This window comes from Chiloscyllium punctatum, chromosome 4 (genome assembly GCF_047496795.1).
Source record: "Chiloscyllium punctatum isolate Juve2018m chromosome 4, sChiPun1.3, whole genome shotgun sequence".
In the NCBI taxonomy this organism is placed as follows: domain Eukaryota; kingdom Metazoa; phylum Chordata; class Chondrichthyes; order Orectolobiformes; family Hemiscylliidae; genus Chiloscyllium; species Chiloscyllium punctatum.
Window position 1 is genome coordinate 62,499,352 of NC_092742.1, and position 27,978 is coordinate 62,527,329.

The following is a 27,978-nucleotide window of genomic DNA, read 5'->3' on the forward strand; positions in this document are numbered from 1 at the left end:
ATAGGTTCAACGTCCTGTTGTCTGTTATGTCTGTCCAGCAGGTTGGCTATTGTTTCTTTGGCTATGGTTTTGTCGATGGAGGTGAACAGTGCAGTTACATCAAATGAGACCATAGTTTCTTCTTTGTCTATGTGTATATTTCTGATGATGTCCAAGAATTCCTGTGTCGATTGTATAGATTGTCTGGATCCGCTGATCAGGTGTTTCAGTTTCTGCTGTAGTTCTTTGGCCAGTTTGTGTGATGGTGTCCCTGGTGTGATACTATGGATCTGAGTGGGATGTCTGGTTTGTGCACTTTGGGTAGTCCATAGAATCTGGGGGTGTTGTTGCTTTCAGGTTTCATTCTTTGTAGGTCAGACCTGGTTATCTGTCCGTTTTTTTGTAGATTCCTCAGTGTGTTGTTTATCCTATTGGATAAGTTGCTTTGTCTAAGTTACTTTGTTGCTACAGAATAAAAGCATAATTCAAATGTATATTGGGATACATATTTAATTAATTATCACTAGAACTGGAAAAGCCAACTGTGAACAGAGCAAAGATTACTCTGCAGTACTAGCAGATTTTCTTTTAAAATCTATTACCTTTCCTTGTTGTGTAAAATTAGCGCTTTGTAAGGACAGTGAGATTAAAGGTCATTTTTGTATTTTTTTGAGCAGTCAAGTTTTGATGGTAGATTTGGAGAGAGGGCAAGTGCCTGAAAACAAGGATTTAACAATGCCAAAAACCCCAAGGATCAGGATGAAAAATTGCAAGTCTGTAGCTTAGATGAAACAGGGTGAGTGAGTATTGTGTATAATCTCCACAATGTACGATAGTAATGCAACAAGCTTTATTTGAAAACCAGAACCTCCACTACCTAGATTAACAGTAGGCACAGCAAATAATACACTCAACAGTGTGCCATTTCGAGAGTTCTTTGCTTGCTTGCTCACCATGTGTTTATTTCGATCTTTTCTGTCTTCGAAAAAGAATGTCCTGGAATGGGCAGAAAATTCATTGCAGCATAAATTTCAGGCACAATTTCTTTTGACAATAAGTAATGGTGTACACGGTAATGCAGTGTACTTTGTGTATTGGTGCTGCATGAAAAGCAGCAATTTCATGCAAATAGCTTACTTCGTTGCTCAAAACCAAACGATCATTAGAATTCACTACAAGTTCTACTGAACCATTTGAGCACAGATCGTAGTTGATGAAGTAATATAGGTCACTCCCTACTTGATACATGTTTTGTAATGATTTGCTGTAAATTGTGGTTTGTTGGCACACCTTCCATTCTGGTGTACCACATAAACTGAAAATTGTGCTCATCATGTCAACAATAATACTTCTTATGTTGGTAGGTTGTTGAACTAAAGAAATTTAGGGAAATAATCTATCACAAGGATGTGATTTCCACATCTGTTGCTACTTTAATCCAAGAAACATATGTAACACCATGTAACTGCAGGGGCTAATATATTTGGAATGCCTCAAATGTAGTTGCAAGCATTGGATATTCTGATCCCTTCCTGGACAGGGCACAGATTAAAGTGCTTAAAGATTAATTTAAATTAAATGTTTAAAGCACTGACATTAATCAGCTTCCATTGTTTAATTTTCTCTCTGCTAAAGCTATAGAAATATTTACTAAATAATTAAATCTTTTGTTTGAGATACAAATCTAGTGTCTGGAAATTAATTATTCACAAAGTCGAAGATTGGTTATTCAAAAATCTGGTTAGGAGCTATTTCAGTGACTATTTTGGGATTTTCAACAATTTAATTTTATTGTGTTATGAATACAGAGATGGAAAGGCTAATTTGGTTTGGCTGTCTGTTTCCATGTCATAATAAGTGCCTGAGTTGACGCTATAAGGTTATAATATAGGAGCGGTATTTCGAGTAACATGTCAGGTTTCAAGTGACTCCATGGTACAATGGAATATGAGACACTTAGGTTTTTGTCACAGTGATAAAATGATGAGCTCTCTCTTAAAGATACACTGACATACTGAGTGTGAGACATAATAGCATACCTTGATCATCAGCACCTTCTCAAAAGCAATAGAAATTAGAATCGGGCAACGAATGCTGGCCTAGTCAGTGGCAGCCCTTACCACATGCTGGAACAAAAATTATGCTATTTCCCAGGAAACAAAGATCAAGTTAAAATAAAATTAACGCCAAGTTTGTTTTTATTTCTTTTTTGTTACTATTCAATGCTATGCAATACTAATGTTTCAAGGAGTATTCTCTGGCACGTTTTTTTAAACAAAAATCGATCAGCTAATTGGATCAACTAAGGGATGATGTTCGTGCTGTTTGTACCTGATCATATGGTTATAGGCAGCATGATAAATTTGTCCTGGGAACTCATTAAAATGATTCCAACATGCTGCCAGGCTACCTGTGTTATTCATTAACTATTGTCTGGTTGGGGAATGGGAAAGCAGGTTTTTCTGATACCACTTACGGATGGCTGATACCACTTAAAGAATCTCCAAATTACAGGCCTGTGATTGCGCAGAAGGAGGACATTTAGCCCATCATTCCTGCACCATCACCTCGTGCCAATCTACTGTTTCTTCCCCATATTCCTGCACACTATGTTCTTCAAATAAGCATCTAATGCCCTCTTAAATGCTTCAATTGCACCTGCTTCCATCACATTTCCTTGCAATGCATTCCACACCATAACAACTCACAGTATGTAAAACATTTTCCTCACATTATCCTTGCTTCTTTAGTACGTTATTTTAAATCTGTGCCCTCTCATTCTTTTGTTGTATTACAAATGGGAACAGCTTCGCCTCATCCACTCTATCCAACTTGCTCATAAATCTGAAAACTTTTATCAAATATCCTCTCAGCCTTAAACAAAAGCAGAAATTGCTGGAGAAAACGCAGCCAGTCTGGCAGTATCTGTAGAAAGAAAAAGCAGAATTAATGTTTTGGGTCAAGTGACCCAATTTCTTCAATCTATCCTCATTGTTTCAGGAACAAGAAACTATCCTTGTCAATCACTTCTGCTCTGTCTCTAATGCATTAACATCTTTCCTATAATGTAGCGCCCACAATTGCACACCACAGTCCAGCGGAAATCTATCATTTATCTAATACAAGTTCAAAATCATCTCCTTGCTCTTGTAATCTATGCATCTATTGATAAAGTTGAGAACACTGTATACTTTATTATTTGTTCTTTCCACTTGTACTGCTATCTATAATGATCTGTTCACATATATACTGGATTAGTGGTGCTGGAAGAGCACAGCAGTTCAGGCAGCATCCAACGAGCAGCGAAATCGACGTTTCGGGCAAAAGCCCTTCATCAGGAACGTCGATTTCGCTGCTCGTTGGATGCTGCCTGAACTGCTGTGCTCTTCCAGCACCACTAATCCAGTATTTGGTTTTCAGCATCTGCAGTCATTGTTTTTACCTTGTTCACATATATACCCAAGTCCCTCTGTGATTCTTTAGAACTGTATTCCCTATTTTGCTTTAATTCTTCCCACCAAAGTGCATTGCCTCACACTTTTCTGCACTGAACCGTATCTGTCATCAACCTGCCCACTCCACTGTCAAGGTCCTTTTGGCATTCTATGCTATCCTCCTCAGAATTTACAATTCTTCTAAGTTTTATGTCATCAGCAAACTTTGAAATTGTCCCCTGACATGAAAATCAAAATCATTAGTGTGTATAAATATTCCTCAGAAAAAGCAAGACTGCTATTACAAACCCCTGAAGAACTCATTATCAACTTTACAGCATTAAAACAATTCATTGACCATTACTCTGCTTCCCATCACTCAATCAATTTTTGTCTACATTGCTCCTGCCCCATTTGTATCGTGACAAATTAGTTTCCTCACAAGTCTATTGTGTGGCATTGTATCAAATGCCTTCTGGAAGTCTATGTATGCCACAACAACAGCTCTTGAGCTTTTCTGTTCCATGGAATCATAGAATCCCCACAGTGTGAAAGCAGGCCATTTGGCCCATCACATTCACACCAACACTCCAAAAAGAATCCCAGCTAGACCAATCTCCCACCCTAATCTGCAGCAGGTGGACCTTCATTAATGGGACACGGTGTTACCACCTTGAGACAACTTTGAGAGGTCATTGAGGCAGATTGTCCTCTCAAACCCCAACCAGCGCCATCCCTAAATGTCACCTCCATGGGTCCTGCCAGCTTGGTTCCCAATGAGATCCATAAACACATTTCCAAATCCTATTCAGCAACATATGCACACTTCTTTCCTGAATAGCTAGATAACTGCCAGCATCTGACTGCCTGGCATTTCTCAAAGGTGGGACTTCCTGATCCAGAAGAGAAGCAATCTCACCTCCAGCCCATTAATGGCCAATTCCTTCCTGCAAATTCTTCCCAAACGTTTTAGCTGGGAGGAGGCTGGAAACGAATAGTATCAGGCAGCTTGTACAACTGAGCCTTACAAGTTTGTTTTCAGATAGAGTACAGGCTAAATTTAACACAGTGAAATTACATTTTTTTCAACAAAGTACAAAAATGAAGCAACTCGTAAATCAAACACATAACTCATTTTTAATTTTGAAAAGTAAATTTAAAGAAATAATATATTTGATCAGGTTACGTATGAGCATGAATAGCAATGCAGTTGATTTAAAAATCTATCCTGACAAGTGTTACCTCACATAAGGTATACATCATTCAAAACTAATCGAATAAAATCGGAATGCTATGTTAAGTGTTACCACGTATCTCAAAACAAAAATTACACCAATTTATGGCAATTAATGTAAATTCTCCAAATTATTTATATAAACCATTTTTTACAAAATGCTCAGACCAAACAGACATTCCATTCTGAAATAAGTATAAATTTGTTATTAATAAGTTCAGATCATAAAATAGAAGATAAAAATCACTCAGTGGTTATTTATTTCCACTACTCTTCAACCCTATTTTCCTTCACTTTTTGTTTTTTATTGTCATGTCATTTATTTTCCCACTTCTTTCTTTGATACTCTCCATTTTTCTTATGTCTTTCCTTTTATTTTCCATTCTGGTAACAAATTCCAAGAAATGGCCCATTGGGAGCAATAAAGCCTTGTTTAAAGTGGAAATTACTATCATTTAGTATCATTATCAGCTCTAAATAAAGAATGCAAGGTGTAAATTATACTATACATCAGAGTTGATTGAACAATGTGCAAGTTCATCAATCCCTCTACCAATCAGCAACAGAACAATTTACAAATAAATTTAATTGCATTAGGCTCATTTTAATCAAAATGATTAATTTCACTTACACATCATACAAATGTGTTGGACATCTCCCTAACTATAAAATAAATGAGGCACTGGGGATAGGCATGAGGGAAGAAAACAGTAGGACATTTTGACACAGGAAAAAAGAAAATTTATGTGGATCTTATGCAAAAGGTTTGGACTACACACATTATAAACCGGTTGTGAATGAACTAGGGATGACACAAAAGATACTGACAAGGATAAACTCAGGTTTGAGATTTCAAAACTTTCAGGAAAGGTGATAGACTTTTTTTCTAAAAGATATATAAACATTTGAGTTATGATAATGAATAGGCAGCTGGTTTAAGAACATGCCTGGTTTGATTGTGGCCTCAATGGCACAGTGATATTTCACCTTGATATCCTTTGTGTCCATTGTTCGCCAAAAGAAGTCTAAGAAATTACCAAGTTGAGGACTACATGATATCTGTCCTACTGCCACACTCTAACTGACTATGTTTTTGTGGATTCACCCTTCCTTCACTATGGGCAGAAGTGTGACTCTTCTGAACCAGGAGATGGTGGGTTCAAGTCTCACCCCATAGTCTGCACTGTATAAACTCAGTTGTTGCTTCAGTTCAATGCTAAGTAAAGCTGCACAGCTTCTCATGGATGTGAACTTGGACCATGATCCCATCTCCCCTCTTGTGTGAAAAATTCTATAACACTATTTTGAAAAAAGAGCCAATGTCCAGGACAATGTCTACCACCAGGATCGTTAAAACTAGGTCACTGGTCATTGTCTCACTGCCAGTTGTGGGATCTTGTGCACACAATTTGGCTGCACATTTTCTAAAATTGCAGTGATGATGGGCATGTTTCATGCTCCTTTCAGCTTGTACACCTACTGGTGATAGCATATTTGTCAGTGGCAGGAACAGGAATGTTGAAGTCTGAACTAATGATTCAGCAGCATGCCACTTCAAATGTACCAAACGCTTCAGAAGCTTGATAGAGTAGATACAGAAAGGATGTTTACCCCTATGGGAGAGTCTAGGACCAGACGGCATAATCTCAGAGTAAGGGGGTCACATAGTTAAGAAACAAATTAGGAGGAATTTCTTCTCTCAGGGGGTAGTGAATCTGTATAATTCTTTATCACACAGGGTTGTTGAGCTGTTGAGCTCATTACGTATATTCACCTCTGAGAGAGATAGATTTTTCATCAGTGAGGAAATCAAAGGGTGTGGGGAAAAGGCAGCAGAGTGGAGTTGAGGGTTATCAGATTAGCTATCATCTCTTTGAATGAAGGAGCAGACTCAAAGGACTGAATGGCCTACTACTGTTCCTATGTCTTATGGTCTTAATATGAATGAGTTTAAAAGGGTAGTAAAATAACTACACAGTCGCCAGTATCCCATCACCAAGACACCCTTTATTTACTTGTGCACTGTACATTGGCTGTAGCCAGCCAGCTCGGAGTCAGGCGCCTGAACTGAGGAGATTCTAAATCTCCTGTTTAAATCCCAATCAAGGATCTCATAGTCAATGAGTTCCACCTGGTTCCAATCACTACATCCCTCCACATCCCTACGTCCAGAGATGTAGGCCTGGTCTTTCTCATGTAGCTTTTCCAGCAACATTTTCGCCCCAGGTCCGGTTCCTCTGCCTCAGACTCTGTCATGGTCAGAATGTACCAGACTGTAGCCAGTATTTTGCATCTGGTATGTCTTGGGAGAGTTTCTTCCTCTCCTTCCATTAGTAATGGTAATGAGGCTACATCCATCTCGGACTCTGAGGTTTCCTCAACACTAGACAGAGGGAGAAAACCCATAGTTTCTGGCAGGCTGTTCTGAGGGGTCAAGTATCCCATCAACAAGTCACCATTTATTTACATATGCACTGTACACTGGCTGTGACCAGCCAGCTTGAGTCAGTCCCTGCAGTGAGGAGATTCTGAAGCCCCTGTTTTTAATCTGTCAGCCTGGGTTCCCTGATTGGCCTAGGTTAATAACTCCAATCAAGGATTTCATAGTAAATAAAATATATCTGGTTACAATCTCTACAAGCAGACAGAAAAAAAGCATCATTTCTGGTAGAGTCTAAGACTGGAGATATAACTATAACAAAACTACAAGTAAATTATCCAATAAAGCTAATGTGCCATTGTTTAGGAAAGGCGGAAAGGAAAAGCCAGAGAACTATAGATCAGTGAGTGTGACAGCAGTGTGTAAATTGTCAGAGGGGATTCTAAAAGGCAGAATTTGCATTCATTTGGAAAGGCAAGGACTTATTAGGGATAGTCAGTATGGCTTTGTGCATGTGAAATAATGTCTCTCAAATTTGATTGAGTTTTTTGAAGAGGTTACCAAGAGGATTCATGAAGGCAGAGAGATAGACATTGTCTACATGGACTTTAGCAAGGTTCTGCATGGTATACTGGTTAGTAAGGTTAGATCACATGAGATCCAGAGAGATCGAGCCAATTGGATACAAAATTGGCTTGGTAGAAAACAGGATGGTGATGGAGCATTGTTATTTATCTTGGAGGACTGAGACCACAGTGTGCCACAAAGATTGATTCTGGGTCCACTGTTGTTCATCATTAATATCAACAATGTGGAAGAGAATATCATGGGTATGATTGGTAAGTTTGTGGATGACACAAAAATAGGTGGTATAGTGGACAGTGAAAGTTATCTCAGAGTACAATGAAATCTTGATCAGATGGGTCAATGAATTGAGAAGTGGGAGACAGCATTTAATTTAGATAAATGTGAGATGTTGCATTTTCATAAGGCAAATCAGAATAGGCCTTATACATTTAATGGCCCGGTCCTGGGGAGTGTTCCCAAACAGAGACCTTAGGGTGCACATCCGCAGTTCCTTGAAAGTGGTATTGCAGGTAGACAGGATGGTGAAGAAGGCATTTAATACGTTTGCCTTCATTGGGCAGAGCATTGATTATAGGTGAAAGTGAGGATTGCAGATGCTGGAGATCAGAGTCTAGATTAGAGTGGTGATGGATTCCTGATAAAGGGCTTTTGCCCAAAACATCGATTTTCCTGCTCCTCAGATGCTGCCTGACCTGCTGTGCTTTTCCAGCACCACTCTAATCTAGACATTGATTATAGGTGTTGAGACATTATGTTGCAGCTGTTCAAGACACTGGTATTGCCACTTTTAGAACACTCTGTATAATTCTTCTTGCCCTGCTACAGGAAGAATGTTCTTAAACGAGAAAAGGCACTGAAAAAATTGACAAGGATATTGCTGGGACTAGACAGTTTGAGTTATAAGGAGAGACTGAATAGGCAGGAATTTGTTTCCCTGGAGCATTGGAGGCTGACAGGTGACCTTTATAGAGGTTTGTAAAATCATGAGGGGCATAGATAAGGCAAATAGCCAACATCTTTTTCCCAGGGTAAGGGAGTCCAAAACTAAAGGGCATAGGTTTAAGGTGAGAGGTGAAAGATTTAAAAAGAACCTGAGGGGCAACATTTTCATGCAAAGGATGGTGTGTGTATGGAATTATCTGCCAGAGTAAGTAGTAAAGATGCATCCAATTACAACATCTAAAAGATGTTTAGACAGGTACGTGATTGGGAAAGGTTTAGAGAGATTTGGGCTAAATGCAGGCAAATGATATGATCAGTTTACAATACCTGGCTGACATGGACAGGTTGGACCAAAGGGTCTGTTCACATTTCAAGTCGATATGCAGCATCACAAGCAGGAAAGAATCAAACCTCTGCTCTTGACACTTGCTCATTGCCATATTGAATCCCCATCTTTAACTTCACTCACAGAGTTCACATATTTTCACCTCCAGCCAATTGCTCCTACAGATCCTTGTTTGCTCATGGAATCTGTAACTGGCAAAGGTAACTATTCTTGAAGCTCTTTCTAGATCACTCTGCCTTTTCTGCACTTCTTACAATGTCTGAAGTAATATCTGGAATGTTGTTTCTCTTTTGTTGTTTTTCCACAAGTTCTTGCTGGTTGCTTGGTATGAGAAGTTCTTAAAGTCGCAATATCTTCAAAGCTGTAAATTCACTTAGAAATTTGTTTGCCTAGGACGATTGGATTAGATTGTAACTTGTGGGTCTAAACACAGATACCCACCGCTGGTCACCTTGTAGAGTTTGCCACCATTCCTTTGCCTTAATTAGGACACTTTGGTGTCCCATAGTAAGGGCAGCATGGTGGCTCAGTGGTTAGCACTGCTATCTCACAGCGACAGGGACCTGGGTTCAATTCCTACCTCAGGTGACTGTCTGTGTGGAGTTTGCACATTCTCCCCGTGTCTGCATGGGTTCCCTCCGGGTGTTCCAGTTTCCTCCCCCAGTCCAAAGATGTGCAGGTTAGGTGAATTGGCCACGCTAAACTGCCCATAGCATTAGGTGCATTAGTCAGGGTTAAATATAGGGTAGGGAATGAGTCTAGGTGGGTTACTCTTCGGAAGATCGGTGTGGACTTGTTGGGCCAAATGGCCTGTTTCCATACTGTAGGGAATCTAATCTAAATGAACAGCCATTTATAAGTCACAAAAAGAAATGGCTCACCTTAACAAGATATAGTTTATAACATGATAGCAATCCAGTACAAGTTACTTTCACTGTGTAGACAGCGTTATTAAATCAATTTGGAGACACAGTTGGCACAGCTGTCCTCTTACAGTTCAAAACTATTCTAGTTTCCCCATCCAAGAATGCATTATATCATCAGATGAAGTACAGATTAAGCCAGTTTTTAATTAAACCAATGTTAACCATTTCAGTTTCATTACTGTCTGCAACAGTAATATAAGAAAAATAAATGCTTATTTCTACTGAACAATCACTTAAGTAAAAGATGGTATGTTTGTTTATATATGAAAGCACATCAGTCAAATTTCATCTTAACAAGTGTAAAACTGTTTCCTTATTCTGAAATTGCGATGATATTTTCATTCTTTTTTCCAAATTAGTTTGAGGCAATTGTTTTTTAAAAAATGTGTTGGAAGGGACAACTAATAGTTCTATCGAATAGCATATACTCACCAATAACCTACTCATTAATTAAAAACTGAAAAAAATGTGGATGCTGTAAATCAGAAACTAAAACAGAAATTGCCTGAAAAGTTCAGCAGGTCTGGCAACATCTGTGTGGAGCCAAATCAGAGTTAGTGTTTGGGGTCCGGTCACTGTTTTTGTTCCTACTCACTTAGATCTACCAGGACCACTCAGCTCCTGACCTTCTTCTAGCCTTGGTGCAAACATGGACATAGGAGCTGAATTCCAGGGGGACGGTGAGAATGACTGCTCTTGACGTGAAGGCAACATTCAATAAGCAGGGTATCAAGGAGCTCTAGCAAAAATGGAATCAATGGGAATCAGGCAAAATCTCTCCATTGGTTGGAGTCATACTTAGCTCTAAGGACAATAGTTGTTATCATTGAAAGTTCAGTCATCTTAGTCCCAGCATATCAGTGCAGGAGTTACTCAGGATAGTGTTCTGGCCCGTGCCACCTTCAGCTTCATCATAAGATCAAAAGTGGGAATTTTTGTTAATGATTACACAATATTCAGCACCATTTGTGATTCTTCAAATGCTGAAGTAACAAGACCTGGACAACATTCAGGCTTGAACTGATAAGCAGAAAGTAACAGTCATGCCACATAAGTGCCAGGCTATGACTGTCTAGAGATAATCTAACCATCTTCCTTTGACATCCATCATTTACATTGCCAAAACTGACTCCCCCATAATCAACATTCTGGGGATTACCATTGACCAGAAACTGAACTAGACTAACCATTCAAATATACTGTCTACAAGAGCAAATCAGAGGCTAGGCATTCTGCAGTAAGTAACTCACCTCCTAACTCCTCAAACCATGTCTATCATCAACAAGATGCAAGTCAGGGGAGTACTGAAATATTCCCCATCTGCCTAGATGAAGGTAGCTCCAACAACATTCACAAAATGTGGCACCATCCAGAACAAGCAGCCCACTTACTTAGCACCCACTTCATCACTTTCAACATTCATTCCCTCAACCAATGTCATACAGTGGTAGCAGTGTGTACTATCTACAAGATGAACTGAAGCAATTCACCTTTGATAGCGCCTTCTAAACCTTCAACCTCTATCACCTAGAACAATAAAAGTGCCATATGCATGAGAACATCTCCACCTACCTCCAAGCAACACGCCACCCTGATTTTGACCTGCACCACTGTTTTTTCACTGTTGCTTGGTCAAAATCATGGAAATCCTCCCTAACAAGTCTGTGACTTTACCTACATCCCATGGACTACTTCAGTTCAAAATTGTAGGGACAAAGAATCAAATGTGGATAGATATGGCACATTCAAGAGTAGATTTAGGATGAGGAAGGAAAATAGTTATATATGAAATGAGGGTCAGAGAATTACACGAAGGGACACAAAGGAAAACAAAACTTTAGAACGTACCAACAATCAAGACACAATGATACAAAGACAAAAAGATGAATGTTGCTCAGCACTGCATCAAAGTTAGCCACCCAGGGAGGTATGTAAATTCATGTTTAATTAACTGTCTTTTACGCTAAGAAATCTAAAACAATTAGTAACCCTCGAAAATTGATCATATTATTAATAGAAAAACTTAGGCTATCAACAACTTTGCTTTTCTAATTAGTTAAACCAGTGAAGAGATAAAGTTGTAATATGGAGTTTGACTTTGCTAACAAGCGCCTTGGTTCCTCCTCAGTGCTTGATGTCCATCACAATCAGATAATGCCCTTCTCACTTAATTTTGGCACCAAAAGTAATTAAGGATCTTGAAGTAATTTTTTTAAAATGTTAATGTTGAAAATGATGCCAAGGCTGTTCATGAAAATGCAACTTGGATGCTGGAAAGAAATGGGTTCAAGGAGAGGCTAATATAGAGCATAACTACAGCAAATATGATGGAAAGATTGAAACAAGTCCACAGCCCAGGACTCAGACGGCCAAAAGCACAGCCAGCAATAGTACAAAAAATGAAGTGGAGAATGTGTATTTAGTTAAACCATTTGTTTGGATGCCCTTTTTTGCAGTCAAGCGTAAATGCAAGAAATATGAGCTATCAATTTGTTTAAATAATTCACAAGCAGAAGAATATTTATCTGCCACAAATATTGTTTTCTGAGGGAAAATTTAGGAAATTCCTAATTAGCTCATGGCTAAATTTGTGCAGTTAAATCCCTGATGCAAAGTCAGAGAAATTACAAAATTCACAAAATATAAACCATTTCACTTCAAAAACTAACTAAAAATATTATGGAAATTTAGCGTTCAAGGAGAGATAGAGGTTAATTAAACATAAAAAATATCGCAAATTGCTACATATTGCTTTCTGCTTCTGCGATCTCAATGAGGAAAACCAAAATAAAGGATAATGAAATGGTCATTGAATGCCAGAAAGATTTTGACAAATTGAGCTACCTTGCTACATCAGTTTAGATACAATTAGCAAGTCAAGTTTGACATAGTTTTCTGGAAACACTGAAGTGTAAGTCAATCTGGTTGAACAAGTTTGAATCCAAACTACTTTTCTCTATTCATCCCACACTGATCAAGTTATTTTTAAACTCAAGTAGAGTGCAGAAATTAGAACTTGCAGAATGTCTGTACAAATTATAGGTCTAAATAGCAAGTTTTATGAATGCAGTCAGATTATTTGTTACTCATGGTATCATTTATTTATTGTGTAGAGATTGTCATGGTTTTTAATAAAGATTGCTATTTGTGTTGATGGGTATACTTCCAGTGGAAGGGAATTTAAATATCCTCCGACTGGTGAATATTGTTCATACAGCAATTATAATCAAACTGGTTCATATTCCATACTTTTAGTGCCCTACAATTATTATAATACCCACTATGATTTTCACATAAATTGTGGTCTAATTTATAAACAGGACACCAAAGCTACTTTAATAAACCACTGTTGGGGTGTAGACCTAGGAAGGCTCATGCAGAAGAAGTTGTCAGACCAGAGGCAAAGGTCCTTCCAAGGTCATTTTTTAAAAATGCCTCACACTATGCCAGAAGGTCCAACAATTCTCCTGAACTACCCACAAGGACATTTAGGTTGCTGCAAATGCCAATATTCATAACAGCTTACCTGACCCTGTGACTTACCATCATATTGTCAAACACTCTGTTTGCTCAAATCCAAGTAACTATCTCTGATCACCTACATATCCTGTAACCTCAGTAGATCCCTTTAAACAGGACTCTGCTGTGATTGGAACATTCTTTCACTGTATCTCCTGAACTGTTAAACATCAATAGCTCTGCAAGATCTTTCTACAATTGGGTTTTTTCATCACTAAAACATTTATTGCAGCAACTAATGAAGTAAAAGCTACATCTTACATCACAATATCTGTGTGTTCCTTTGTCAGTGTTTGACCAGGAGATTTATGGTAAAACCGGGGAGGGAGGGAGTGAAATTTGCCTTGGTTAATAATGGAAGACAGGCTATAATGCACTCTCAATTCTCTTTCTACTGAAGCCGATCAGAATAACATTCGGAGGATGTGTGCTGCTGATTCATACAATAGCCCTGGACTAATTTCACCACCTCCATGCCAAAAGATTCGAACAACTCAGATATTATTCCTGTTCAGGTATGACCTTTGGGGAAACAAGTACTGCTTCTGCTCTCTAAAGAAAAGAAATCCCTTTGTGACAACAATTCTACCAATATTCTCTCAAAGGAGATGTACACATGAACTCCTGAATAAATGAGATAGTTTGAGGTTCACATGGGAACAAGCAATGTAGCAAATGGAACAGTTGTAAGGACATGGTTAACATTAGTTTTTGAATGCTAGCCAGGATTCCATATATTCGCACATGGAAATGAATGGTGCAATCAAGTGTGAAAGGTATCATCTGTAATATTTTGATCAGCTGTCATTGTTTGATGGAGATTCATAACCATCTGCAATGCAGAATTCGTCAAATCAACCTCTTAGGTCACTTAACTAAACCAGGCACAAATATGAAATCAGCCAGAAAGTTAAAAATCAGAAAATAATTTTCTTGGTCAATTAAGAATTAACAATGGATCATTGTAATATGTGGCACCTTATTAAATAATTCATGAGGCGTAATTTAACAGTAATTAAATTAATCAATTCCTCACAGTGCGTTGCACCAACTTTACCCTAATGGAAACTACGTTTTCCCTGCTAATGGTCTAGCTAAGTATAATTTTTGGTTAGCACTACCTTTGTGCTAAGAAAGGGGCCAAACAACATTGTTTTGAGAGCACATGGTGTAGCCAGTATTCAGTTTTTAAAGACAGTTTATCCCTTTAAAAAGGAAAACAGCAGAATTTAAAACATGAAACCTGAAACACCGGGGCCTAGACTTGTTCCAAAATTACCGATGTAGTTCTAAAGTTATTAATAATACAGATGGGCAAGACAAGAGATGACATGGTTCCACAGGGGACAAGAGGTCTCAGGGCGAAAGAATAGATGAACAGGGAGTTACCTCCAGGCATCTGTCTTGAAGAACTGATAGGGTTGTAATGAGAAGTCTACTGGTCAATCTTGGGCACAATTTTAACATGATATTTTCTGCCCATCACATCACCAACCTGTCATTTTCCTCAATGCCCTACATCTCATCACACAGCCAGCAGCAGACGCTGGAAGTCAGGGATTAGCCGTAAATTCAGATATTCTCTTCACCCTCTCATACCAATCAATGCTGTCTTTCTCACATTCACCACTCACTGTCTCCAAATACCTCCAGCCATGGTATTTATAATACTCTAACATTGTCTGCACAATTATTGGCATTTTGTTCTATCTATTTCAGGTTGTCACATGATGTACGACAGCAGAACAATGGGGGACAAAGCTCTCTGCATCACCTGGGGTCTACTGAGGAGTTTGATCTCAGTACCATGGAACTGACTGTGATGAAGCCCTTATAATCTGGCATCACTGAGAGCATTGATGCTAATGGTCTGGTTCCTGCTTTCTTTCTCTTCTACTAATATCAGTTCAGGTTTAAGCTATGAATTTACCTTCAAGACTATTATACATTATACACATGGTGAGCCAACAGTGGCTGCAACCAGACCAGAAAAAAAGGATAGCTCATTTATTCATTCACCAGACAGTGAGAGTATAGAAGTGTTCTGCTGCAAAGTACACAAATGTGTATTCAATCTGTTCATACACAAGACAGCATGCACACCAATATCCTGAGTGTATTGACTGGCCAGATAGAGGCCTCCTGTCACTGTCAAGGACATGAAGGAATCCAACTCCAAATCATTGAAAAGTTTGTCCTTCCATTCTCCTGTCATTCTGCAGACACTGCTAATGCTGCCCTTGTACCTATTGAAGTTTTGCTCCACCGTCCTCTCCAACCTATCACTTTCACCCCACCTTCATCTACTTATCACATTCCCAGCGACCTTCCCCCCAGCCCCACCACCCTTCCCATTTATCTCTCAGCCCCCTTGCCCACATAACTCATTCCTGATGAAGGGCTTGTGCCCGAAAAGTCAACTCTCCTGCTTCTCGAATGCTGCTTGACCTGCTGTGCTTTTCCAGCGCCACACTCTTCGTCTCTCCAGCATCTGTAGTCCTCACTTTCTTCAATTGGAGTTATTGTGTGAAAAGGTCATCTGCTGCTCTGCCTTACCAGAGAGGATGCAGCAATACCCTCCAGCAGCCCACAAACTCACCACAGCACCTTTGAAAGCACTCCAGACCAATTTCTGATACACTCTAATGAGAAATAGTCTTAAAAATGACCTTACCTGCAATTCAGGTGCTTGGCCCTGAAAAGAAGGGTATTACAGTTTTTTTTTTCTGAAGAGTGATACCTAAATTAGTTACCTGGACATTTATGGTAAAATTAGGTGCCTTTAAGTTATGCCATTTGATTGAGCTATGTGATGTTAAGATAGCACTTCTTCACAGCCTTCCACAGCCTTTGTCCATCTGTCAAAGGATTTCTTATCTTCACCATTCATTACAGATTCAGCAACGGCTAAAAATGTTTACAGCTTTTATGCTTGCCTTCAAGGCTTTGAGTCTGATAAATAGATTGCTGGACATTGCTTTAAAAAATCAAGTTAAAGACAAGTGAAGCTGAAGTGCAGCACAATCATAGAGGTAAGAGTACAAACCACAAAACATACAACCTCCATAGCATTGATTGATATTTTATTATAAAATGTACACTCTTAGGGGCATGACTAGCCAGTAAGCCTGCAGTAGAATCAATGAATTAAGAGCTCAGAGGGTGTATGTTTTTAATGTTTGAAGAGATTTCACAAATATAGCCAGTACAATGTCAATATCTCTGAAGTCTATCTTTAATTCTGAATTCAATAGGGTTTTTTTCTGTTGGCACTGCTGCATTATTGACAGAAAGCATATCGAAATGTTGACCTAGGTCAACATGCTGAATAGAAACTAACTTAGCAGGAGAGTACGAACACTGAAGTAAAAGGTCCATGGAGCTCAGTGGCATTGATGAAAGAAATTTTCTGCTTCTTCAGTGTTTCTTGAAGGGCTGGTCTCAAGGTTGCTTGGCTCCTACTTATGACTCAAAACACCACAGGGAGAAGCAGAGAAAAAAGTAGAAATTTATATAGTGATGTTGTCAATTGATGGATATCTTTTCCGGCAACAGAATACTCTTGTAATCACTATTATAACATAAGATGTGCAATAAGACAGCTGAGCACAGTTGTGTTTTGGGGCTTGCAGATAAGGAGAGATGATATGAAGTTTTATTAAATGCTTTAATGTCTTTTCTCATGCTTTAATGTCTTTTCTTATGTTTCTAACTACTGGCCTACATTTTGGTTTCTTTTCTGAAGTGCCAAACCCAAGCATAATTAATCATCACGGCAAACAGTCAACAGATATACATAATCAAATGCCAAACAACTGAACATTACCTTGTTTCACCCTTGTCACACTGAAACCTTATTTTTAAATTAAACCATTCTAAGCAACAGATATATGCACATTGCATCATTTCTTAAGAGTTCAGCCTGTCTATTTTCTCCAAAGAAAGAAGTAGCCTTTGAGATATGAAACTCTCTGATGATGATGCTGCAATCTATCAATTGGAGGTTGTGGGTTTGTGTGATCAAATTAATGAGGTAGATGATTAACATCACAGTTTATCACTGGGGGCAAGTAAACATTATTATTATTGTCCTCAAAACATCCTGATGTGCTCATTATCAAGGATTTCACATTTCACTTTATACTGTCATCCCACGCAAAAGCATTGATATCAAGCAACCCATTGAGTTTTATTCAATACTTTAAAAATCTGCACTCATGCTACCAATTGTTTGTCTGCCATTTAGCTTATCTTACTCAGTCCACACAGCCAGTGACCACACAATGAGTTAACGCTTATTGCTAGCAGATAATAATGTACATTTTTATAGTGGGTATATTATTTCTCTTACAATTAAGAACTGATACTGTTGAAATCATAGAATGATAAAGCATGAAACAGGCCCTTCGGTCCAACTCATCCATGCCAACCAGTTTTCCTAAACTGAACTAGCCCCATTTGCCTGCATTTAGCCAATATCTGTCTAAATGTTTCCTATCCATATCTTTTGAATACATAATTGAACTTGCCTGTACCATTTCCTCTGGCAGCTCATTCTGTATACACACCATCCTCTGCATGACAAAAAATCTTCTTAGGTCCCTTTAAATCTTTTCTCTCCCACCTTAAACCTATGCCATCTAGTTTTGGACTCCCCTGCCCTTGGGAAAATACCTTGACTATTCACCGTATAAAGGTCATCTGTCAGCCTCCTACACTCCAGGGAAAAAAGTCCCAGACAATCCAGCCTCTGCTGAAAACTCAAACCTTCTAGCATCGGTAACATCCTTGAAAAGCTTTATTGCACCCTTTTCAGTTTCTAAAGTGGGGCGACCAGAATTGTACACCATACTCCAAATGTGCCCTTACCAATGTCTTGCACAGGCATCCCAACTCTGATACACATGCTCTGACCGATGAAGAAAAACATGTCAAATGCCTCCTTCACCACTCTATCCACCTGTGACACCATTTTTGAGGAACTATGTACCTGCACCCCTCAGTCTCTCTGTTCAACAATACTTCTCAGGAACCTACTATTAAATGTATGAGTCCTACCCTGGTTTGAGTTGACAAAATGCAACAAATCGCATTTATTTGAATGAAACTTCAGTTGCCATTCCTTGGCCCACTGGCCCAGTTGATCAAGATTCCATTGTACTCTTCTTCACTGTCCACTATACCACTGATTTTGGTATCAGCGACAAACTTACTAACCATACCTCTTATACTCATATCCATATCATCCATATAAATGACAATAAACAATCGACCCAGCGCTGATCCTTACAGCCACCCACTGGCCTCCAGTCCAAAAAACAACCCTCGCACCGCCCCCCCCCCGCCCATCCCTCCCTCCTCCCCCCACCCCCTTCTCTGACTGTCAATCCAATTTTGTGTCCAATTGGCTAGTTCTCCCTGGATCCCATGTGATCTAACCTCACTAACCAGCCCACTATATGGAACCTTGTCAAAGGCCTAGTTCTGCTTTCTACCTTTTTGGTCACCTCTTCAAAAAACTCAATCAAATTTGTGAGACACAATTTACTAGGATGTTGCCTGGTATAGAGGAAAGTCTTATGAGAAAAGGCTGCAGGAGAAGAAAGTTGAGAGGTGACTTAATAGAGACATATAAGATAATCAGAGGATTAGATAGGTGGACTGTGAGAGCCTTTTTCTTTGATGGTGATGGCTAGCATGAGAGGACATAGTTCTAAATTGAGGGGTGTCAGGTAGGACAGATGTCAGAGGTAGTTTCTTTACTCAGAGAATAGTAGGGGCGTGAAACGCACTGCCTGCAGCAGTAGTAGACTCACCAAGCTTAAGGGCATTTAAATGGTCATTGGATAAACATATGGATGAAAATGGAATAGTGAAAGATATATAGGCTTCAGATTGGTTCCACAGGTTGGTGCAATATCGAGGGCTGAAGGGCCTGAACTGCGCTGCAATGTTCTATGTTCTATGTTCTAGACAATGTTAACTACCCTTAGCCAGTCCTTGCCTTTCCAAATGCAAAACAGCTCCTGTCTGTCATTATGCTCACTGGTCTATAGTTCCCTGACTTTACCTTGCAGAGTTTCCTAAATAATGGCATAATATTAGCCACTCTCCAGTCTTCTGGCACCTCACGATGGCTGTTGTTGGTCTAAATATCTCTTCTAGTGGTCCCATAAGTTCTTTGCTGACTTCCCATAATGTCCTAGGATACACGAGTCAAAAAGTGTAGCACTAGAAAAGCATAGCAGGTCAGACAGTATCTGAGGAGAAGAAGTGTTGAGGTTTCAGGCAGAAACCTCTCATCAGGAATATGGGGGTGGAGGGGGGAAGGGGACTGAGAATAAATGGGATGGTGAGGATGGGGTGGGAGTAAGGAAGCTGGGAAGGTGATAGGTAGATGCAGGTGGGGGGGATAGCGATAGGTTGGAGAGGAGGGTGGAGCAGGTAATTGGAAAGGAAGATGGACAGATAGAACAGTTCAAGAGGGTGGTGCTGAGTTGAATCTGGAATGAGGTGGGGCGGAGATGAGGAAACTGGTGAAGTTGATGTTGACACTGTGTGGTTGAAGAGTCCCAAGGCAAAAGATGAGGCATTCTTCCTCCAGTTGACAGGTGGCTTGGATTAGGCGGTGGAGGAGGCCCAGGACTTGCATGTCCTTGGCAGAGTGGGATGGGGAGTTGAAGTGGTCGGCCACAAGGCGGAGGGATTGTTTGGTGCATGTGTCCTAGAGATGTTCCTTGAAATGTTCTGCGAATTGGTGTCCTGTCTCCCTAAAGCAGAGGAGACCACATCAAGAGCACAGACACAGTGATGAGGTGTTTGGATATGTAGGAAAATCTCTGCTGAATGTGAAAAGATCTTTTGGGACCTTGAACAGAGGTGAGGGGGGAGGTGTGGGTGCAGGTTTTACACCTCTTGTGACATCAAGAAAGGTGCCAGGTGGATTGGTGGGAGGCATGGACCTAATGAGGCAGTCACAGAGGGAATGGTCTCTGTGGAGCACAGATAGGGGAGGGAAGGGAAATATATCTCTGATGGTAGGGTGTGATTGTAGGTGGCAGAAATGGGGGAGAATAATGTGCTGTATCTGGAGATTAGTGGGGTGAAAGGTAAGCACCAGGTGGAGTTCTATCCTTGTTGCCTTTGAAGGGGTGGGGTTCAAGGGCAGAAGTGCAGGAGGTGGAAGAGATGTGCTGGAGGGCATTGTTGATCACATGGGAGGGAAAATTGTGACCCTTGAAATAGGAGGCCATCCGGGATGTTCTGGATTGCTCCTCCTGGAAGCAGATACAGCAGAAGTGGAGGAATTGGGAGTAAGGGATCATGTTTTTACAGGAGGTGGGTGGGAGGGTGTGTAATCCAGGTAGCCATGGGAGCCGGTGGGTTTGAAATAGATATCTGTATTGAGTTGGTCGCCAGTGATAGAGACGGAGAGGTCCAGGAAGGGGAAGGAGGTGTCTGACATGGTCCAGGTGAACGCAAGGTCAGAGTGGAAGGTGTTAGTGAAGTTGATGAACTGGTCAACCTCCTCGAGGGGGCACGAGGTGGTGCTGATACAGTCATCAATGTTACAGAGGAAAAGATGGGGAATAGCACCTGTGTACCTGTGGAAGATGGGCTGCTCCATGTATCCTACAAAGAGGCAGGCATAGCTGGGGCCCATGCAGTGCCCATGGTTATCCCTTTGGTTGTAAGGAAGTGGGAGGATTCGAAGGAGAAGTTGTTGAGGGTGAGGACCAGTTCTGCCAATCGAATGAGTGCATCAGTGGTGGGGGACTGGTTGAGTTGGTAGGAGAGGAGAAAAAACAAAAGGCTGGAGGCTTTCATGGTGGATAGAGATGTATAGGGACTGGATGTCCATGGTGAGGAGGAAGGGTTGGAGACTGGGGAAACGAAAGTCATGGAGGAGAAGGAGGGCCTTCTCAAATGCATGTGGGGAGTTCCTGGACCAAGGGGGACAGAAAGGTGACAAAATATGAGGAGGTAAGTTCGGTGGGGTAGGAGCAGGCAGAGGCAGGGGTCAGGTTTGTAGATTTTGGGGAAGAGGTAGAACTGGGTGGTGCAGGATTGCAGGACTATGAGGTTGGAAGCTGTATGATGGACGATCCCCCCAGGTGACGAGGTTGTGGATCGTCTGGGATGGCCAACCACTTCAACTCCCCCTCCCACTCCCCTAAGGACACACAAGTCTTGGGTCTCCTCCACTGCCAAATCCAAGCCAGCTGACGATTGGAGGAAGACCGCCTTATCTTTCACCTTGGGATCCTTTAGCCACACAGCATCAATGTCGACTTTACTAGTTTCCTAATCTCCCTTCCCCCCCACCTCATCCAATATCTAACCCTCCAGCTTGGTACTGCATTGTTGACCTGTCCAGCCTGTCTATCTTCCTTCCCACTATCTGCTCCACCCTCCCCTCTGATCTATCACTATCACCCTCCCGCCACCTCCATCAACCTATCACCTTTCCCCACCCCCACCCTCCTATTTATTGCTCAGCTCCCCCTCCACAATCTGTCCGCAGCCCCCCCCATACACATACACACCCACCCCCACCATTTTTCTGATGAGGGGCTTATGCCCAAAGCGTCGACTCTCCTGCTCCTCAGATGTGGCCTGGTCGGCTGTGTTTTTCCAGCACCACACTTTTTGACTCTGATCTCCAGCATCTGCAATCCCCACTTTCTCCTAGGATACACTTGACCAGATCCTGGTGATTTATCTACCTTTATGTGCTTTAAGACTTCCACAGAGCCTCTTCTTCTGTAACATGGACTCTTTTCAAGACATCATTATTTACTTGCTTGAGTTCCCTAGCTTCCATCTCTTTCTCCATGATAAATACTGAGGGGAAACATTCATTGAGGTTCTCAGCAATCACCTGTCATTCTACACATAGTCAATGTGCCTGAATAACACTGAGGTGAAATTAACTGAAGTGTGGCACAGGCTATAGGGACTTAGCCATCGTTTTATATCTATTTTTAATCAAGCTGTTCAGACATCTTGTGATACACCGAATGGCAGATTAGGTCTTGAACTGAGCTCTCCTGGTGCAGATATAGGAACATTACCACTGTACCATAAGAAACCTTAAAATCGGTTTATACCCTGTCCAATTTTCTTTCAGAGGTGGCACGCCTATTAAAATGATAAATAATTTGATCAGCAACTGTGAAGCAGAAAGTATCTTCTCCAGTAGAAATGCCAGAAAAAAAATCTTAACTATCTCTGGAATCACAAACATATTCACAAAATGAACATTAGACATCTGATATTATTGCCTGTAATTAAGTATTACTTCATCACAAAAGTCATCTCAAAATACCATAGCTGACCGTAATTATCCTGAGCGGGCAGTATTTCATAAAGTCATAGAATCCCTACATTGTGGAAGCATGTCATTCGGTCTATGGAGTCCACACCGAGCCTCCAAAGAGCATCCCACCCAAAACACATCGCCTCTATCCTATCCCTGTAACCCCGCATTTCATAGAGTCATGGAATTGTATAGTTTGGAAACAGACTCTTTGGTTCAACTCATCCACGCTGACCAGATATCCTAACTTAATCTAGTCCCATTTACTAGCATTTCACATGGCTAATCCATCTACCCTCCACATCCCTGGGCAACTTAGCATGGCCAATCCACCTAAACTGCAAATCTTTAGACTGTGGAAGGAAACCACAGCATTCCAGAGGAAACCCACACAGATGTAGGGAGAATGTGCAAACTCCACACAGTCACCTGAGGGTGGAATCGAACACAAGTACCTTGATAATTGAAATGTTTAACACATGGAATACAGGGAGAACTAGCCATTTGGATACAGAACTGACTCAATGGCAAAAGGCAGAGGGTAGTGGCAGAGGGATGTTTTTTCAGACTGGAGGCCTGTGATCAGTGGAGTGCCACAAGGATCTGTGCTGGGTCCACTACTTTTCATCATTAATATAAATGAACTGGATGTGACCTTAACAGGTATAGTTAGTAAGTTTGCACATGACATGAAAATTGGAGGTGTAGGAGACATTGAAGAAGATGACCTCAGTTACAATGGGATCGTAATCAGATGGGCCAATGGGTTGAGCAGTGGCAGATGGAGTTTAATTTAGATAAATGTGAGATGCTGCATTTTGGAAAGGCAAATTAGAGCAGGACCTATGCGCTTAGTGCTAAGGTCCTGGGGAGTGTTGCTGAATAAACAGACCTTGGAGTGCAGGTTCATAGCTCCTTGAAAATGGAGTTGCAGGTAGATAGGTTAGTGAAGAAGGCATTTGGTATGCTTTCCTTTATTGGTCAGAGTATTGAGTACAGGAGTTGGGACGTCATGTTGCAGTTGCACAGGACATTGATTAGGCCACTGTTGGAATATTACATGTAATTCTGGTTTCCTTCCAATCAGAAAGATGTTGTGAAACTTGAAAGGGTTCAGAGAAGATTTACAAGGATGTTGCCAAGGTTGGAGGATTTGAGCTACAGGGAGAGGTTGAATAGGCTGGGGCTGTTTTCCTGGACCGTTGGAGGCTGAGGGGTGGCCTTACAGAAGTTGATAAAATCATGAGGGGCATGGATAGGATAAATAGGCAAAGTCTTTTCCCTGGGATGGGGGAGTCCAGAACTAAAGGGCATAGGTTTAGGGTGAGAGGGGAAAGATATAAAAGAGACCTGAGGGGCAACATTTTTACGCAGAGAGTGGTACGTGTATGGAATAAGCTGCTCGAGGACGTGGTGGAGGCTAGTACAATTGCGACATTTGAAAGACATCTGGATGGGTATATGAATAGGAGGAGTTTGGAGGGATATTGGTCAGGTGCTGGCAGGTGGGACGAGATTGGGTTGGGATATCTGGTCAGCATGGACAATTTGGACCCCAGGGTCTGTTTCCATGCTGTACATCACTGTGACTCTATAACACATGGCTTAGATCTTGTACTGACATTAGCAGCAGTGGGGTTAACAACTATCACTATTATTATGGAGTATATTTAAAAGCAATATCTGAAATAGGTTTCAGTGTTACCAAGTGAACACAACGGATATTCCTCAGCATTGAGTAATCAAAAGGCTGTCTTGTGGGCCTGAATATCAGGCTGATGCAGCCATCAAACCCACTGCCCCATGGCTGAACATTTCAACTCCACCTCCTACTCTATCAAGGACATGCAGGTCCTGGGCCTCCTCCACCACCAAACCATTACTACCGGACGCCTGGAGGAGGAACACCTCATATGCCGCCTTGGGGCCCTGCAACCGCACGGGACAAATGGGGATTTCAACAGCTTCCTCATTTCCCCTTCACCCCCATTATCCCAGACCCAAGTTTCCAACTCAGCACCGCCCTCCGGACCTGTCCATCACTCTCCCCTCTGACCTATCACCTTCTACCTAACCTTCTTCCACCTATCACTTTCTCAGCTAAGTTTCCCCAAACCTCACCCCCTCCCATTTATCTCTCAGCCCCGACTCACAAGCCTCATTCCTGATGAAGGGCTTATGCGCAAAACGTTGATTATCCTGCTCCTTGGATGCGACCTGACCTGCTGTGCTTTTCCAGCACTACACTGTCAACTCTGATCTCTAGTATTTGCAGTCCTCACATTCTCCTTCCTGAGGCAGCCACTGGGAAGCTAAACATGGGTTTTCAGACGAATAGCAGTGGTTTGTCATGTTTGTGATTGCAGGCCTCCCTACAGCAGCTTCAGTTTGGAGCACTTTCCCTTTAAATAATATTTGTGGGGAAACTCAAACAGCTTTATGAATATCCTGCTGAGAGCGCTTAGAGCACAGTGCTAAATGGACCTGCCTATTCAAAACTGGCAAAATATGAAACATGTCAGGCTGAGAGACTGCTTGGCATTGCCATTTGACCACTGTGAAATCTTCTGTTGCTCATAGAAATCAGTTGCATTGGTGTCCTTACCAGCTTGTTATGCTGCACAGGTTGTTCCAGTAGTAGCTGGAAATAGGGTACCTGCGATTTTGGCAACGCAAATCCTTCAGTCTTTTATCAAGTAGTAAACCCTGCTACACCACATGATAGTTTATCCTGTAATCATCTGTTTCATAAGAACGTTGTTGAACTTAAGAAACAAACTATATTATTAATTGTTGCTAAAGTGGAAAATACATCCAGAAAATATCCCAAACTAAAGGCTGTCATGGAAAATAGTTGCACATTGTGTACGCAACAAGAACAGATAATGGATGAAAAATTCACTGCTACAACAATACAGTGTATAGAAATGATCCTACTTTGTAGGTGTGTAATAACAAAGGAAAGCAAGGCAACAAACCAAAGGTGGAGAAAATACAGTCAATGAACAATATACACCTCAAAGGAAATCGCACATAAAGTAAAGGAGAACCAAAGTACAGCTCCATTGATCCTGAAACAGTCCCACAGTGCAGTTTTCAGACAACATTATCTAGAAATCCAAAAATGTGGATCAATATTGATTTCAGTACCCCACTTGAGAACAAACTTGTGGAAAGAACATAAAATCCATTTCGACAATATTTATTTAAAAGTGAATTGGAAATAAAGCAGGCCTCAATGGCGATAGGTGTGTCAAAGCCAAATGATAAATGAGAATTGAAACTCCAACTGACATTATGCGGCACAAAGCCCCAAAGACCTAGCTAGTAAAACTCAGGTTCAAATACCAAGCAAAGGTTGTGTCAAAATCCAGGATATTCCAACCACATTCATAAAGTGGAAGCACAGATTTGTGGTTGCAATCCTAAAATGCAAATGACTGTAGTCCTGAAGGGATCTTTAATGGTACATATGCTGTTCTAATGCAGTTCCTATTTAGAACATTGATTCTTTTCCTCAAAGAATATTGAGGTATTTCTGTTCGATTAAAACAAAATGAAGGAAATTCATGCTGGCTGTTAATTTATACGTTTTTTTAAAATAAAATTTTGTGCTATTAATCAGTGCATAGTTGCCATTTGTGTCTTACAACAGAAAGCTTAAATGTAGCGTGGATGAATATTTTTGTAAATTATTGTGGCATGAACTTTGACACATCTTTGAATATTCATAATGGATTAGGTTCTGAGCACAGTGAAGTTTGATTTCTATGCTTCAATAATATCATAGATAGGTGGGAAATGCAAAATGAAACAAAACTGCTTAGCAGGCCAGGAAGTCTCTGTGGAGAATGAAAGAGAATTAACATCTCAGGTCAATTACCTTTCATCAGGTCTCCGTAGCCAAATGAGGAGGACCTCCCTAATCAATTGTTTATGTTCCAATCTCAAACATGGAGAATGGCCAGTGTGCATCGAGGAGATTGGTACAAGTGATTAAGTTACTACTTAGATTTAATACACTTTTTTTAAGATCATTACAGTTATGATAATTAGTCGGCCATATCGTTTCCTCAAGCCTGTTCCTCCATTCAGTAAGATAATGGTTGATTCATGGGTTTTGGTGTCGATGTAGGGAGTATGACAAACACAGCAAGTTCTTAATAATGTGAACAGTTAGCACTCACATCACATACAAATGATAGTTTAGTATAGCCCTGCACACAGTGGGATATGGAGGACTCGAACAAGGAGGGCCATAGACTGCCTCTTCATGAACCTTGATTTACCAGATCTTATTCTTGTTTATGAAGCACAAGCCATGTTTCACAAATACAGTAGGATGTCATAAGTGTTGTAGGATTACTAAACATTACCAACCATCCCTTCCTCCACCATCACCACCTCACATCACCCAAGATAGGCAGCATCCCAAATGTGTCTATTATCAAATACTTACATTTCAAGGTGAGAGGAAGTCAGTTCCATTTCCTTCTACAGCTTATGAAACTTTGACACAAAAGCAGAAGCTGCTGGAGAAACTCAGCAGGTCTGGTAGCATCTGTGGAAAGAAAGCAGAGTTAATGTTTTGAGACAAGTGACCCTTTTCCAAACTGAAGAAGTGTAAGATGATTATGTCAATTTGGATTGATTGTATTCCATATGTCACTGCATGTGTTATACACGTAGCATAAATGATTTATGATCAATGGTATGATATATCTTCAATCTGTACTGTCAAAATGCTGATTAATGCAAATACCCCAAAGGGACTCACGACGCGCACAAGGGGAGCCCTTGGGCTCAGACAGAAAGAAGACTAACTCTGTCCAGGCTGGGTGTGGTCACAATAAATTACCATTTCAATTGCATGTTTGCGATTCAAATGAGGATAAAAGGCAGCTCAGACCAGGCTTTGCAGAGCTTGGCATTTAATAGCACCACCCAAACCTTGAATACTCCTTCTCTCTTTGCACTCCATGTTGACCCCATTGGTCCTGAGTTTCCGCACGTTCCTACCCAAACTGCTAACATATGTTCTTCATTTCCCAATGTTATCCCGAGCCCTGGCCCTGCAGGTCAGTCATGCCAACCATCATGCTATGCTGTATCCATTTTGAAATCAGGGTGGTGGTGACCATTGATGAACTCCTCCTGCATTATGATGCTTGTCTAATACCAACCTTCATGGGCAAGGGGTACAGATGGTCACTGCTCATAGAGCATGCTCTAAGAAGTTGGCAATTGCTATCCAAGATGGAATCCTGGAAGAGTAAACAATGATCTATGAGCTACTGCTCTGACTTTTATG

The 27,978-nt window shown here is 40.8% G+C and overlaps 1 long non-coding RNA gene across 1 annotated transcript in view; it reads right to left on the minus strand.

Annotated features, from left to right (window-relative positions):
- The window catches only part of LOC140475937 (uncharacterized), a 225,489-nt gene extending 198,260 nt beyond the window's left edge, over positions 1–27,229 (minus strand). The window contains exon 1 of the long non-coding RNA XR_011960367.1: positions 27,127–27,229. This is a non-coding gene — a long non-coding RNA (uncharacterized lncRNA). The remainder of the gene's footprint in view (positions 1–27,126) is intronic.
- Between the last annotated feature and the right edge of the window lie 749 nt (positions 27,230–27,978).